This window comes from Myiozetetes cayanensis, unplaced genomic scaffold, assembly GCF_022539395.1.
Source record: "Myiozetetes cayanensis isolate MyiCay16 unplaced genomic scaffold, myiCay2020 scf9, whole genome shotgun sequence".
Classification (NCBI taxonomy): Eukaryota; Metazoa; Chordata; class Aves; order Passeriformes; family Tyrannidae; genus Myiozetetes; species Myiozetetes cayanensis.
In genome coordinates this window covers 19,464,800-19,480,746 of record NW_026088185.1, presented here as the reverse complement: position 1 = coordinate 19,480,746, position 15,947 = coordinate 19,464,800, and the positions used below count along the sequence as shown (strand labels likewise).

The window sequence follows — 15,947 nt, the reverse complement described above, 5'->3', positions numbered from 1 at the left end:
TAAATAGTCATTGCGTCAGGAGTCATTTCAATTTACAATCTTATCTAAAGACTTTCCACTACTACTCTCTACCTTTTGAAGTGATGTCCTTTCCTAACCTGTGATTTTGTATAAACAGTTGTAGCATGTGGTTTTATTTTGGTTAAAATTGAGTCTTTGTTTTCAGTGTATCAGAGAAACAAAATGAATGGTTGAGATAAAAATGCACTAATTCAAATGTTAAGATAGGGATAAATAAATTTGGTTTGCAAAAGAGTGTTTCAGGTCTTTGTGCCTTTGGTAGCATGCACACAGTAAATTTTAGTACTGTCCAGCAGTACAGGAGAGAAGAGAATAGGTATTCCTCCCATTCCTATCTAGATGTGTGTATAGATAGTACAATTTTGATTAAATGAGCTTAGAGAGAGGTGGAACTGTTTAGTGTCCCCAAGAGTCAACATTGCAAACCAAAGCCTTCTTTTAGTACTTGCTTATATCAGAATAATTGCATAAATCACTGAGGCATCAAGTCTGAAAATATTTCAGAAGTGTCTGCTATTTTTAATGTTAGAAGGTAGCCCAGGAATCAGCTACAGATATTGCACAGAAATTAAATAGCCTTTGGCAGGATGACTTGCAATCTAAAATCAAGATACTCTGTGACTTGAACATAAAATTGAATTTTAGAAACTAATGATCTACAGCTTGTATTGTTTGTGCAGATGTTAATAGCACTGAATCTTGTGTTCATTACAACTTTATGATAAATTGTCTGATAGATGGCAAATTGAAAAAACAGTGAAAGATCATAAATAAGACTACTTTCAACAACCTAGCTTGAATGATCAGTGAAGGATCTTAAATAACATGACTTTCCTTCACAGTTTGTGCGTAGTTTGCACCTTAATGAGTTTCAGGGGGCAGGACAATATCATTCATCTAAAAATTATAGGGACAGAGCAGCAACTCTGGATTTACTCTGATTCTGTTTTCTTCTAGATTTTGAATTAGTAGTCTGATTTGGTTAGTTGCAATGGAGGTATGCATGGTTTGGTTATCTTATTGCTGCAGACTGCACTGATGTGGCTAAATATTCAATAAATTGAATCCCACAATTTACTGCTTCCCTCTCTCTTCCCACATAGACACCACAGATTTGTGCTTTGTAAAAGGAGGAAATATCTGGTTGTCAGAGTAAAGCAAGCTGCCACCACAACTATTCTCTGCCTCTTTTTTGCCATGAAACTGTTGTCATAGAAGGAAATTTCCTTGTAGGCCACAACACACTATGGATTCAGGGAGCAAAGACACAGGCATAGGGCAGAGGGTACAATGGGAATGACATACAACATACTCCCCTGTTTTTGTCAATTTTTCACTGAGGTTTTCCTGAACCACAGAAATTTTCTTCAGACTTTTAGGTAGAATAAAAAAGAGAAGTACAAGTATGCAGGATGAAAGACATAGTTGAAATTATCTGCAAGAATGTCCTTAATTCTGCAAAATCTGCGATCTCTGTGTGCCAGCACGGAAAGATAACATGGTTTATTGATACATGTGAAATTTCAGAAAAGGCTCTTTCCTTTGCAAAATCTTCCCTTAATGAGAAAGAAGAGGACTAGATCCCTGGTTTAATCTGTATTTCTCCAAGTAATTATGCTTTTATTGTTTTAGGATTCTCAATTACCTGGAGGTGTCCTCTAAATATTAATATCCTTTTACTGGTATGATAGGATACATTTTGAAACCATATGATCAAAGATACAGGATTTCTAAAGATGAAATGGCTTTGAAGATCATAAACAGACTCCTGGAAAGTAAAATCTACATGGAAATTATTTAGTCCAATTAAGATGCAGAATTTGAGATGGCTTTAATTATTTCTGATAGGAGGATGACAAATACAAGGGCAGGAATGAGTATGGGTTCAGGGATTTATATTATACATGGCTTCAGGAATTTATTGCAATGGAATAAAGCCATTTAAAAGCAGCAGCCACTTTGGTATTTAAATGTTTTCAGCTTGTTTTTTTCCTCAAAGGTGAATAACTCCAGGGAACTTTGAGTCTGATATTTAGGTATACTAAGTACTCTCTCACTGCATCTGAGGAAAATCAGTTACACACTGTTAAGGACTCTGCAGTCTATCTCTAATGCCTTTTTTTAATTTTACAGGATTTTGCTTGCTTTTTTCATGTTTAAACGTTTTATGTTATAAATATTTAAAGGATCATTTGGAGGTGACACAACTAAGGTAGATAATGACTGTTGAGCTCAGAGTGACTAAATTGTTAGATACGTGCTGAGAGAAATGCCAGGAAGCCTCTTACTTCAGGTGAACTGCTGGTAACCTCAGGCAGATACAGAAGCACAGACATCTATTTTAGGCATTCTCCAGTGTGGTTCTTCATGCAGGGCAAGTCTTAGTCTCACAAAAGAAATCTTTTTGTCATTGTTTCATCTGCATCCTGTCATCATAATTAAAAAAAAGCTTTTCATGGGAGTTTCTTAATTCCTTACTATTCAGCATTAAACAGTAGTTCCTTCCTCTTGTAGGGGAGTTCTTAGGTAGCAACAAACACTACTACTACATGGAAGAGATATTAATTAGCTAACTCAAGCAGATGAAACCTCAGTTATTAAGAAATGAAAACTTCAAGACTACTGAAGAAGTGTGTGTTATCATGTGAAATATTACTATTTTTAACACTTTAACAGATTATTTGGAATTTTTTTTTTCTTCTAGACAATCCATGTTTGGAAGAACTCGTTTCACATCGTGGAAAACAAATTATGCCTTTGCAATTAATGGCTTGAAACTTTAATTTCATCGAGGGTTAGGAGACAGGAAAAAGTGCACAGAGGAGAAATAGTCTGGGGAAAACAGACAAAACTGACAAAAGCAGGAAGGGATAGAGAGCTGGAACTGATAATCTGAGATGTGATGAGTAGTCCTCTGCTTGGGCTCCGTAGCTAAAGATAGAGACCTGGTCACCTTCCCTGCCAACCCCTTACAGTGATGTGCATCATTCTTGCACAGATGGCACGTGACTTGTCATCCGCCTTGTTGCCCCTGTAGGACTGAAGGGCTTTTGTTGTCAGTCTATAATATCTCTAAGTCTCCATTTAAACCTAAGTATTATCATTAAACATCCTAGATAGTTATAAATTGCACACGTTAAATAAGTCACAGAGTTAAAAATATTCAGAACCTGTTTACGGAAGATTCTTGCAGAATTTTAAAATCTATAATTTTAAAATTAAAATTTGGACAGGTTTCTTTCAGTGCATTTAGGCTCTTCTAGCTTTCCAGACGACAAAGTTGTTTTATCATATCAAATACAAGGTTGTGGAAATGCTGGTTCACCCCAAAGTCGATGAATATTTTCCTCCAAATTATATCACATGTTGGAAACTGGAAAGCACCTTTATTGCACCATGTGACAGTAGTTAAAAAAGACCTACACACCCTCTGCTACCAAATAAGAAAGAGACTTATGTCTGAACAGGTACAAAAAAAGAAAAAATTAAGAAGGCAACACAAATTCTGCTTTACTGTCCAAAGCCCCCCTTGGCTTCCTCTAAGAGCAACACATCACGCACTACTACCCAAGTGCTGTCTCTCCAGATTAATACAGGGAGCTATTCACTGTGTTAAAGGAAGAATGCTTTAGGCCACAGAAGAAACAAAAATCTTTTAAAGCTCCCTCTGCACAGGCAAAGGGAAACAAACTGGAGAAGGGCTAGGAGACTCTAGTTTGGTGCTGCGTTTCTGTTTCTTAGCAGGAATCATTATATCTTCAAGTTTACAAAGGAAGCCTAAGTAGCAAAACATGTTGGAGAAGAGGCTTGTAGAGGTAGTGAATTTGCTGCACTGAGCAACCTGCAGCCTTTTTTTGTTGTAACTGCATTCACAAAAATGTTCTGGTTTTCCTTTCATGGAAATTTGTTTTGGTCATTCCACAGTGCTCTATTGCAAAACCTGTGGTTGGTGGTGCACTGGTGCTGAGATTTGATGACTTATTTCAAAACTCTGGCTTATTTGGTTGTGTACTAGCAGCTTGATTTGATAATTCATTTTGAGGTAGCATGAAATAGTACCCTCTGGCCATTAGCATTTCCAAGGCAAGCACTGTGTATTAAGGCTACAGGTCACCAATGTGCTCTACTTTTGACAAATCTTCATGGGTTGTTTTTCTGGGATTGAGTTTGTACTTTTATTTCCTCCTGCGGAAGCCTACTTATTTTTCATTGATTTCCATTAAAGTAAGGAGAGCACTGATCCAGAAACAGTTCATGAATTGTATTATCCGGTTTAATTAGAGTGAACAGAAAGTTTCTGCACAGACAGAAGAGTCAGCATTCAGCCTAAAATGCAACTTTGGACAGTAATGGTTGAGGCCAGCAATGAACTGAAGTGAGAGGCAGTGCCAATTACCCCTTGCACTCATTATGCAGTACATTAAGAATGATGCTATAGCATGTTCTCTGTTCTAATGTTTAGTACTATATAGTAAATCTGTTTAAATTTTTTTCCTCAATCCTAAACCATGTCAGAAACAGCCCGATAATGAGTTTGTTTGAAGTAGGTTTTAAATCAAATTCTTGTTTTGCTTTCTCTAGTTTTCATTAAAATATTTTGCTCTCAAGCCAATTAAACATTTGTAGTAACAAAAAGCTGATAAGCTGCATTCACTGTGAAAGTACTTTTTATGCCTGTAAGGCAGTGTCATGGTAGCATCTGGAGCACAACGAAAACATTACCATGCAGATTTTCAAATTTTGAGTTATTATTTTGTTGTGAAAGGTTTACTATTGAGGTCATGTCTACAAGGTGGTTAAAAGTAGGCTGCAGCTCGCATAAACACATCCAAACAAAGCACCAGTTTGCCAAGCCAAAGGCAGTGTGAGCTGACCACCTGCATTAAGGGCTCCCACATAGATTCTTATCCCACATAAAGTTCTTTTCTGCAGCAGATGCACAGTCAGTGTTTGAGTTGTCAAAAATAATTGCACTTCAGCTGCAATTCAGAGTACACAGAACGACACGAGAGGTCATGTGCAGGATAAAAAATGAAATAGCTAGTGCATGGATAGTTTTACATTATTTTAATTGTTAAATAGTAAGTATGTAATTTTAAAAAGCTGTTGGCATGGCTTAAAAGCCTATAATCAAATCCAGCACAGTGATCTCCCTTCTTTCACCAGTCTGACCAGTGGAGTTAGTGACAGCAGGGAAATAACATCTCTCAGAGCGGAGAGAATTCGAGGCTGGAAGGGTGGTGGCACAAACAAACCCCTTCAGAGCTAGCAACAAATTTGCCATTGATATGCAATGCTGGTGCCTCTGTTCTGTCCCAGGACAATACACTGCAGGCAAAATTAGTTGACCCATCTACTGATCCACTATGTGCAGCATGTGTGGTCCAGGATCAGGAGAGGAGCTGCCCAGCAAGTACATGACGTGCCACCACCATGCCAAGGGACATGGAACTGTGTGGGAGGTGGAAGAGTTGAGTCTGTACTAAATGAATGAGACTGAGCAGGCATGTGAAATAAAATCAAAGTAAAATGAAGTAGAATGGATGGATTTTTTTTTGTCTAGTACATAGCCTGTGTAGAAATTTAGAAGAAAAATAACACAGGACTATAAGGTATTTATTATGACACATTAGAAGACCATTTTTGTCTCCAAGAATTTACAGCAGCTCTTCACAGTTTCTTTCTAAAAAACCTCACCTTTTTACCTTTTCAAATACAAATTGCTTAGATGCAGAGCATACAGTATATGCTTAGTATTCATTTAGGGGTTTTGCTGGTGAGAATTTTTTATTTTACTTTGATAACACTTTCTTAATTTGGATATAAATCTAGCTTTATATCTTTTCAAACAGAAAAACACAGTTCATTTACATGATTGTTCTCCCTATAAATCATGTAATATACACTGAGAATATGCTAGGGGGGGAACTATTCTCTTTGTGCAGTATAATATATCAGTTTCTGCAGCAATAATTTAAACACGTAAGAGTTGCTAATGAAATCCTCTATTATTACAGCTCTGGGAAAGAGAGATTTAAATACATAGTTTCTGAAACATATGGGCTTGGGAAATGTTAAAAACGTGGCACTGAATTCTTTGAATTAGAAGAAGCTGTATTAAAAAAAAGCTATTATGCATGAACTCTGCTTGTGGGGTTCTCTGTTTTTCTCAAATGCTCCCAATATATAATTCTTTTCTTAAATGGGGTGGGATTCTCATAAATAAAAGGTCTCCAAAATTAGCCAGTCTTTGCCACCACAAATACATGCTTGTCTTAGTTATTCAGTTGACATTTCTGACTTGTAGCACTGGGCATCTCGAGGCAGTGTAAATACCGCGGGTGTTTGAGCACAGGAGGGGATGACGGGTCTGTGTGCATGGCTGAGATGCACATACTGCTGCTGGAAGCTGAGCACAGTGAGGGAACGCTTTGAGGGGCAGAGGCACCTTATGGTGTGCAACTAGAGCACTGTGGTTACGTGCCCAAGGTTAGCAACAGTCAGAGTTAGGTAAGAAGTTAGCACAGAATCAGACAGGAGCTCTTGATTTTCATTTGCCTCCTCCTATAACATGTGGGATAGCCTTTTTTCTCAGTCACTTGAGCACTTTTACCAGGTAACATTCCTTCTGTTCTATTTGTAGGACATGTTGATGTCACACGTCTTTAACTCTTTTCTGATGCCACATAGAAGTTTTCAAGGATTTGTGTGGTTTTAGTAAGTATTATAATAGTTTTTTTGATAACTAAGTCTCTCTAGGGAGAGATATTTCTGTTTGATAGTGTACAGGAAGATTGGGAAAAAAAAAAGACCAACTCTTCTTGGGGATTACTCTTGACAATGTCATTAGTGAATTGTCTGAAGTCCAGGGAAAATTATTTTCTTTATCCTGTTACTCCCATGAATTATAAGAATTAAGTATTCTTGTGGAATTCATGACACAGATGGATAAAAATCAGATCCACTATACAATCTAGCAGAGTAAATAAGTGTAAACCTGCTCTTTTTCTCAGCTATTGCATTTTCTGTACTCCTTCATCACTAGTTCCTTATTTTGAGGCCTTAAACGCTGACTCTACCCTGATACAGGGCACAGATAAATACCTTCTCCCAAAGGAAATGACATGGCCTGATATTGTGATGGCATTCCTTGCGAAAAAGAACTTCGTTGCTATTTTCTGGTTTATGTGTAAAAAATTTATTAAATGTTTGTATTTATTTTTCTCCAGAAGATTTTCTCAGAGATGTCTAAATGTATTTCTACTTAATAATATTTCTACTTAATAAGAAGCTTAGTTTTCTACCAGAAAAAAAATTGATATGATGAGGCACACTAGTAAACACAATTATATGTTCCTTTCTTACATATAGTCTTTTTTTCAAATGAATAGAGAATATGCTTTTGAATTCTTTGTTAGTTTAGCATCTTAAGAAAAGTTAAAAAGAAAAACAGCACTTTTGACATTATGTTTCAAACATTCACAGTGTTGTAAGAACCAGCTACTGTATTTCTCTTACAAAAACACAAGAAGTTTTATAAGAGGATGTGAGGATACAAAAAGAGAACTTTCTAGTGGAACAATACAAGTCCCTTTGTCAGATTCCTCTGTGAGTTGCAAATATACAGCACATAGAGCAGAACTGGCCATTGCAAATTCCCATGTCATTTGAAAAAATCATTGCAACACCAAATATTGAAAACATTCTGAAAGACTGTCTTGAAAAGCTGAAGACTAAAGTTTATATCCCTGAAAAAGGAGAAGGGATGAGTAGGTGGATTAGACATCTCTAGTTGTGCTATGGCTGCAGGGTTGCAGCTGGCAGGCCTAGAAACGAACCTGAAAAACTCTTCTTCCCATCCCCCCCAAAATGTATCACCATTAAGAAGCTCATCTATAATAACTGACAACCCAGTATCTCTCCTACCTTTAGCATAATTGTTTTATGAGCTGAAATACACCATGAAATCATCAAACATACGCAAGACTGTCTCACAGAACTACCATAATAACTGATTGTTTCATTCTGGAAAGAACATTCCAAATTGTGTTCTTTTAACCAGATTTCCCAATTAGTTGTCTAATTTTTCAGGAAAAAAAAATCAGCTGATAAACCAGATTCTGAGTGAGAAAATGCCTGACTGAATTTTAAAATTTGCTCATTGCTAGGTAGGAACTCATACTATTTCATTCAACAGTAATGGACACTGGGCCTGGACAGACAGTAAAGAATTAACTCCTCTGAATCGAGTCAAGGATAGAGGTGTTTGGTTGGTTTTTGTTTTACATTAATTCTACTGTACATATTCAATCATATGCCAAGCATGGTAGAAAACAAAGGAAAAATAAGATTAGTCTGTGTAAGGTCTTCTAAATATAGAAAGGAGATAAATGCTGTTTTATCTAATTGTTAAAGACACTGCTAAAAGACAATGATTAACCAATGCAGCATGGAGAGAGCAATACAAAGTAGGTTAATCATCTGGAGCTCACACAAACCCTGTTAGCCTCTCGTTAGTCTTTCCCCTAAGGTATCATCATAATTTGAATTTCAAAAAAGAGCTTAGTCCTTTCTTTTATGTTAAATAAGGACTTGGGCCACAAAAAAAAAAAAAAAAATCAACTTTACCTTTTCTAAATTTCTGTGTAATCATCTGATCTGAGCTAATAGCCTAAAATTGAGTAGTGTAAATATTCCCCATTAGCTCCAGAGAAGGTAGTGGTAAAGCTCCCACCAAGTTTTCATTCCTTAGTCCAAGATACAAAGTACCTGGAAATTCTCATGAAGATAATAATCTCTGCTAAATGAGAAAGCTTTTATGCTATGTTATGCTATGCTGTGTTACACATCTATGCTCTCCATTCCATGGGGATAAAAATCCATACTCCATCAGTGAAGTCATTGTAGCTAATTTATACCACCTGGGCATCTGACACAAACAAAAAAATTAGAAATCAAAACCAAATGAAAACAAACAAAAAAACAAACAAAAACCCCAAACCAAACAAACAAAAGTTAAAAAAATATTTCCCAATGTAATATTCATAGAAACGAAAAGCAAACCTAAGAGGAAAAAAACCGTAATTCAACCAACATTTTTCATGACCTTTCTTTCATTTTCTCCTTTTTTTACTTCTTTCTTTTCCTGTATTTTAAAAACTCCAAAACTCAGTTTTCCCTCTCACAACTGTTAATAAAATGTGTTACTGTAGGACTGAGGAGCAGAAGTTTAGTGAGGAATAACAGAGTGAATTAAATCTAATTGATCTTAGGCAGCCATCAGGGATATTCATAACAAAGAGAATTGACCTTAAAAATACTGAGCTCTTGCGTTGTATTTGTTGGATGTGTCATTGTGTTCTCTCAACTCCACTTACGCAGCACTCATTATGCTTATTTAAAAAAAATAATGGTTTAGTTGTTTTTAAGTCTGGCATGGCTAATTTTACTTAATTGTCACTTAATTTTCTAAAATTACTGGGCTTGTAAATTTCATAGTAGTAAAGAAGGTAAAAAATTCCCAAGTGAGTAAGCTTGTTGAGCCAAAAAGTTGTCTTGCAATTTCTGTTGATCAAAATCAGACAAAAAATGACAAAAAAATCTAATAACAATTGAACAACAAGTCCCACTATTATGGCCCTATTGAAACAAAATTGCTAAAAAAAAAAAGCCACATTTTTATGCTTGCCTATTAAGTTCTTCCATAAAAACCAGTTAGGGTAGTAATTCAGAGGGCTTTTGTTCTACTAATCACTAAATGCAGTGTCTTCCTAATGAAAGTCATGCATAAAGAAGTTATTTAGCTGGTGAAGGTTCTGAATATAGGGCAGTTTAACAGTATAAAAGAGATGCTAGAAAGATAATTGTATATGAATTAAAGTCAGCATTAGAGATTTGCAGGGTTTGGAGGGGAGGAAAAAGCTAGGGTAGAAAAATTCTGACAGGAAAACACATGAACATCACAAAGATTAGAACATCACCTATATTTTGTTTTATTTTGTTTTTAACTAGAGTCAGACCACCAGTCAGCTCCTCAGCATGTGTTTGGGATTGTGCTTTTCTGGAGAGTCTTACCCTAATTTTCTCACAGGAATAGATTTGATTTGTTTTTCAGCCTTTTAAAGCTGAGCTTCTTCCACTGTTACAGGTTACTCTATTTTAAATATGTCTTGATTTTATATTTGTGGGTTTGGAGGTGGTGGGGAAAAATACAGGTGGCCCAGGAAGCTTACACATTTACACATTGGCAGATTTGTGAAAATCTTTGTGTTTCATCCTAATACTATTTTTCTAAGCAATTCTCTGACTAAGCTGACATCATCAAACCTTTAAGCTTTACTTCTAGTTCAAAAGCACATTTATCTATAAGGCACTCTGGACTTCAAAGATGGTGAATCAGCCACATAGCTATGGCATATGTAACACTGGAATTCACAATATTCTGTAAATTAGATTATTATTTGCCCCATTTTCAATGCCAGACTGATAGTTATCTTGTTGAGTGACCCTGCTTTTCTTGTTGTAGCTTATTTAAGACATACACCTCCACAGCTGATTCTTTGCACATCTGTAATTTAGAAAAGATTAATTCTTTTTCCTTTGTAAAAGAAAATGTAATTGCCATATACTCTTAAGAGCCAAAATTGACTTCTTCAATCTGATTTTGTGCTTCCTTCAAATTATACGCTTTTTTAAAGAAGGAAAGGAAGGTGGAAAATCAAACATCCTAATTTGGACTTTATTACTAAATCCCTAAACCCCAGATTCTCAGTACACAGATAAAAATTGAGTTATACAATACTTCCTTTCTAGAAATGCAATGATCTAGAAACTGATATAAATTTTGGAAGAATGATATGTTAAACTAGATTTATTTGCGTAATGTCATTGAAAAGCTTTACACTGGAAGATACAAATCATGAAGTAAACCCAGATAAAAGTATGACAGTTGACCAGAAAATAGGAAATATTTCTTTTCTATTTACTGTTTAGGTACTTACATACACTGCAACTCTCTCATTCTTCCCTATAAGAGTTGGGAGTCACAGAATCTGGAATATATTTCTTACTACTATACAAAATATGAAAGTATTATTGTCTCCATTTTATAGAAGAGGGAGAAAAGCCCAGGAGCCATGCAAGAAACCTGAATTTCCCCTAGCCCATTCACCGGCCTGCCTGTGTTATAATCCAGACCCAATGGCTAATTGTGTCTTTGTCATTTTGTGACAACAAACTCAGTTTGACTTTATATGTACCTACTTATTCAGTGCTGTTAGGTGACATCAAAACATTGTTTGTTCTTCTTATTTTCACTGGTAACTGGTTATGTTCCAGTCAGGTGGAACTTTTAAAATTTTAGTGGGTCCAGAACGTGTGTTTTTTTAAAAACAGTAATGCTAAAAAATGTCTCAATTTTTATCACAAGAGTATCTAGAGACAAGAGTCTCTTAATTAAATTGAGTGGGTATGACATTAGTTTGAAATTAGACTTCTTGAAAACCTTTTTTTTTTGATCTTCCAGAACAGAACAGGGTTTGGTGGTCTCTGAAGTGTACCTGAAGGTTTGGTTTGAGCTCTTAACTCCTCTGCCCGTTGCACCCATTCACTCTATCCTGTCCTGTACCATTATAAAATAATTATTGTTTACTACTCACAGCAATAAAATTCATTAGCATTTAGGACAGTGCTGAAAGCAGGAGGAGGACTGGAGGCAAGACAACAGCAGAAGTGAGAGAGTTTAAGACTATTCATGTGCTGCAGTACTGACTCAAACAAATGTCATATCCCAAAGGGAAAGTATCCGATTCAGTTTTATGAGTCTTCCTACTTTGATAATTTGGCAGCAAGCAACTTAGTGATCCTGCTAAACTTGCTTTCAAACTCCTCTCCTGGCTGTGCTACTCACAGGAGAAGTAGGCAGAGAGAGAAAACAAAGCACTGCCCTTCCCTGCCTTCACGCTCTCCAAACTCTCTCTGCGCCTCCGGTTCCCCTCCCACGACATTCACCATGGTGTTCCTCTGCTCAGCTCTTCCTGGGTAGCACACTTCAAAACATGATTTCTCACATATAACCAGGGAAAGGAGGTACTTTGCATAAAGAGAATAAAATCAGAGGGAGGTATCCTGAAAGTAACTTTAGGACATACTGTGGGAGTTTAGAGGATGCATCACTTAGGACATAAGAGGACCAAAGGAACCAGGAAAGAAAGAGGGAGATTGAGGTTTGTATTACCATTGCAAAGTTTATCCAGCTCAAAAGCATATACCACAGATGGCAGCAAACTGGAAATACAGGCACAGTGAACTTCTCCCCATACTAATTCTCAATTTACATACTTGTTTATATGTAGCCCATTTAGCCTTCATCAGCAGAGGTGTCTGAGATATGTAGTGTGAAGGTTCGTGGATGCATGAATATTTGAGTTTTAAGTATTTTATCCAAACAGTTTTGTTCTACTTTTATCACAATACAACTAGCATTCAAATTATGATATCTATCTTCAGAAAGCACAGTGAGGGGGAAAATAGGTACCAAATAAAATCTTATTAATTTCGTGCAAAATTAAAAGAAAAATTGTGTAGAGCAACATGAGGGCAGTCATAAAGCAGAGGGAAAAAAATCATATAATTATTTAAGGAACAGAAATAAACTATTTGGCATTCCTACAAGAAGGCAACTAAATTAGTAATAGATACTGGTATTCACAAATACTTGATAATTAATATAAGATGATAAAAGACAGTTCAAAATAAAGAATCAAGAAAGGAATTTTTTTAAAAGTGTAAGTCACCGTAATGAGCTGACTCCTAATTTAACAGTAATTTTTAATCAGAGGCTGAAATACTAAATAATACATACAAGATAGTTTTGCAGTTAGCAATTGATCTGCTATACGTATGAACAATATTCAGGGCAAAAGAAAATATACCCTATTGCACTACACAGTAATTACTAGATTAATTAAATACAGTAAGAACTGTATTAAAGCCATGTCTAACAAGGAATTTCACATCTCAAGCAGCCAACTCAAATGATCAGTTTTCACATCAAGCTACAGTATTTCTGGAGCAGTGATTAGCATCAGGATGGAATCGATAATGCTATAAGAGTAATGAGGCACAAAATCGCTCCTCTTTTTTATACAAAAGATTATGAAAGGAATAAAAAAATGGAAATTGTAAGCATATTTAATTGTTCAATTGAGTTAAAAGATGTTAAAGGTATTAAGAATAAGCAACTATTTTTCAATTGACGAAGCATCAGATGTTATTTATTCTTTCACCCAGAAAACAGAGACCAGTTGTTTGGATGTCAGCTATCGCAAAATCATTGTGTGAAAGTTAAAATGCTCCCTGGAAAAGCACAGTTCAATTAAGCATAGCCTGCACAGATCAGTCAGAGAAGGTCATACTTTACTGACACACAGGAGTACTGTGAAGACGTTACTGCCATGACTGATGAAAGGAATTCAGTAGATTTATGATACCCTGATTTGACAATGCCCTTCCCTCAGAAATTAATGACTACAGGACAGCATTAGGACATAAGGAGTAAATGGAACTGTTAGGTAAAAATAAGACCTGGGGAAAAAAAATGCATTTGAAAGCTTGTTTTTTCAAGTTGTTTTGGGAGGATTTATGTAGGTTTAAATCAAACTTCTAGTATCCCCATATTATTTGGTTTGGGACAAGGATACTAATTCTTTCTTTATTTGATTCTTTCTTTAAATGGCAAGTAAATTTCAGGAAGATTGCAATATCTAGAGGGATCAGTAAATGACCAAATTGAGTCTATACAGAAGTAAACCTGTGTCAGGATATGTGTGCATACACCTTGTGTAGTAACACCATTGAGGAATGAGGAGGGGTGAAACATCCCTGAGCAGTGTCCTGCAGTGTTTTGCCAAGGCCAAGGCATCAGGATCTCACACTATCCAAACCATGAAACACAATGAAAATATGGACCTGTATCTGTTATTTAAGATGCTTAATACAGCTGGGCAACCACTTGCCATGGAAAAATAATACTGTGTTGTCCCATGCTGAAACATGAGATCTTTACCAAGTCTTTGGACAAATTCAAGTATAAATTATCTGGTGCATACCATTCAGCAGCTTTTTAAATGCCTGCCTGGAAGATACGGATGTGTAAAATTATTTTTCATAAATTCTATCAGTGCCTCTAATGCAACAAAAAACTTCCCTATACAAATATTAAGCTACCCAATACAACAAGAGGGGATTTAGTATAGAACTTTAAGAATATCTGCTATCAGAGAGAAGTTATCATCTTCTATGAATTGCAGCAAGGTTTCAGAATACTTGGTGAAGAGCTCTAACAAATACACACTAGAAGTTCTTTTAAGATTTCCCTGTAGTTGAACCTTGTGTTATTACTGAAGTTATTTAAGTTACATAAAAATAAAGTTGATTTTTCTCCTAGAAAAGATTTGAGATGGTATAAAGTAAGCAGAATTACGAAAAAGACTGTCAAAGACAAAATCAAATTGGGCCAGAGAATCAGAAATTATAAGTGCAAGAGATGAGCTTGAAATTAGGATAAGGGATAACTAAAGGTTGGATAAAACATACCTATATGCAATGGTGGGACATTATCAAAATATTCTTAGGATCAAGTAAAACTTTTTTTTTCCTGAATTTTTTTTTCCCTTGATCTAGCCCGAAGGTAATTTATTTTCCTACCTTGAGAAAAGTGTTTTCTACAATGTAGACAACCTGATCTCTTCTGGTTCATATCTTAAAAGATGCCATGGTCCTTGGAGCTTTCAGCCCCACTGTAGGTACTGTACATGCACAGGGATCCTGCCCCAGTGAACCCAAGACTCCAGATCCCAACATACCTTACTCTGCTTCACAGCGTGTCATATGTAAACACTGCCCAGTACCCTGAACCCACTACATCTGAGATTTCCTGGTGGCAGTCTGATCCTACTTGGTTAGTGAAAGTGCTGTAGGAGCTGAAGGAACTAGAGCAGGTGGAGTGACATCCCTATCTGATTATTTCTGAGCAATGGGAAGGGTGTAGTTCAGGTATGGGCGAGCACAGCAGCTCATTATCATTTTAACCAAGCCATTGTTATGTAAAGGTTTTAAAACAGAACCAAGTTACCATGGAAACTGATTGAAGCAAAGACTCACCGTAAATTCTTTTCTAGACAATGATAACAGGACTGACAGGTGGGCTGTAAAAGGAAAAGGAGTGCAATATAGAGTTAGGCACGTTGGTCTGTTTTCCCTTTCTAAAAGCAAGAGAGAGCATTTATAGCTCTGCTTTATCTCTACTATTTTCTGCAGTGATATATGGAACATATTTTAAAAGAAGCTCCGACCTAAATGAACCTTTTATTTTGTCATAATCCTATTTGCAAGGGGATGTTGGTGCTCTAGAGAAAAGAGCTGAAGGGCAGGGCACTCCACTTATTTTCCCAAATTATTATGTCTTTCCAGAATCATCAGGGAGGAAGAGCCATCACTCAGGAAACACATTTGCATAAAGTGCCCTTTCCCAGCAGTGTTTATATTGTGGTCCTGAAATATGCTCTAGGTACATTTACATCTCAGCACAGCACTCCCCTTGTACAATATGAAAGAAGGTAACAATGGCATTGTCATTTTAGTGAAGAAATACCCCTTTTCCCTTTCCCATAAATTTGAAAATATACCTATTTTCTACAATCCTATTCAAAGTCAAAATGATTTGGCTCTGTAAATATCTTTCTAAGTCTGATGGATGATGGTAAGAATAACAGGGATTAGAGTACACAGTCCCCAAAACACAGTGCCAGAGTTTTAAAAAGGGAAGTTGGCAGAATGAACAGCAGAGCTTGTACCTTTTCCACTTGGAATAGTTAACTGTCAGCACTGGAAAAGATTTCAGCATATGAATATGCAACATTTTTTTA

General features: G+C 36.2%; 1 protein-coding gene across 5 annotated transcripts in view; it reads left to right on the top strand.

The window, feature by feature from the left end:
* The window catches only part of B3GALT1 (beta-1,3-galactosyltransferase 1), a 184,432-nt gene that overhangs the window by 65,084 nt on the left and 103,401 nt on the right, over positions 1 to 15,947 (top strand). For 3 of the 5 annotated variants that reach the window (XR_007632000.1, XM_050339332.1, XM_050339328.1), the window contains one exon: positions 6,665 to 6,738. The exons of the other annotated variants lie outside the window; for them this stretch is intronic. The gene's annotated coding sequence lies outside the window, so the exon portion shown is untranslated. Of the gene's footprint in view, positions 1 to 6,664; positions 6,739 to 15,947 lie in introns of those variants that run through there. 5 annotated transcript variants of the gene reach the window in all.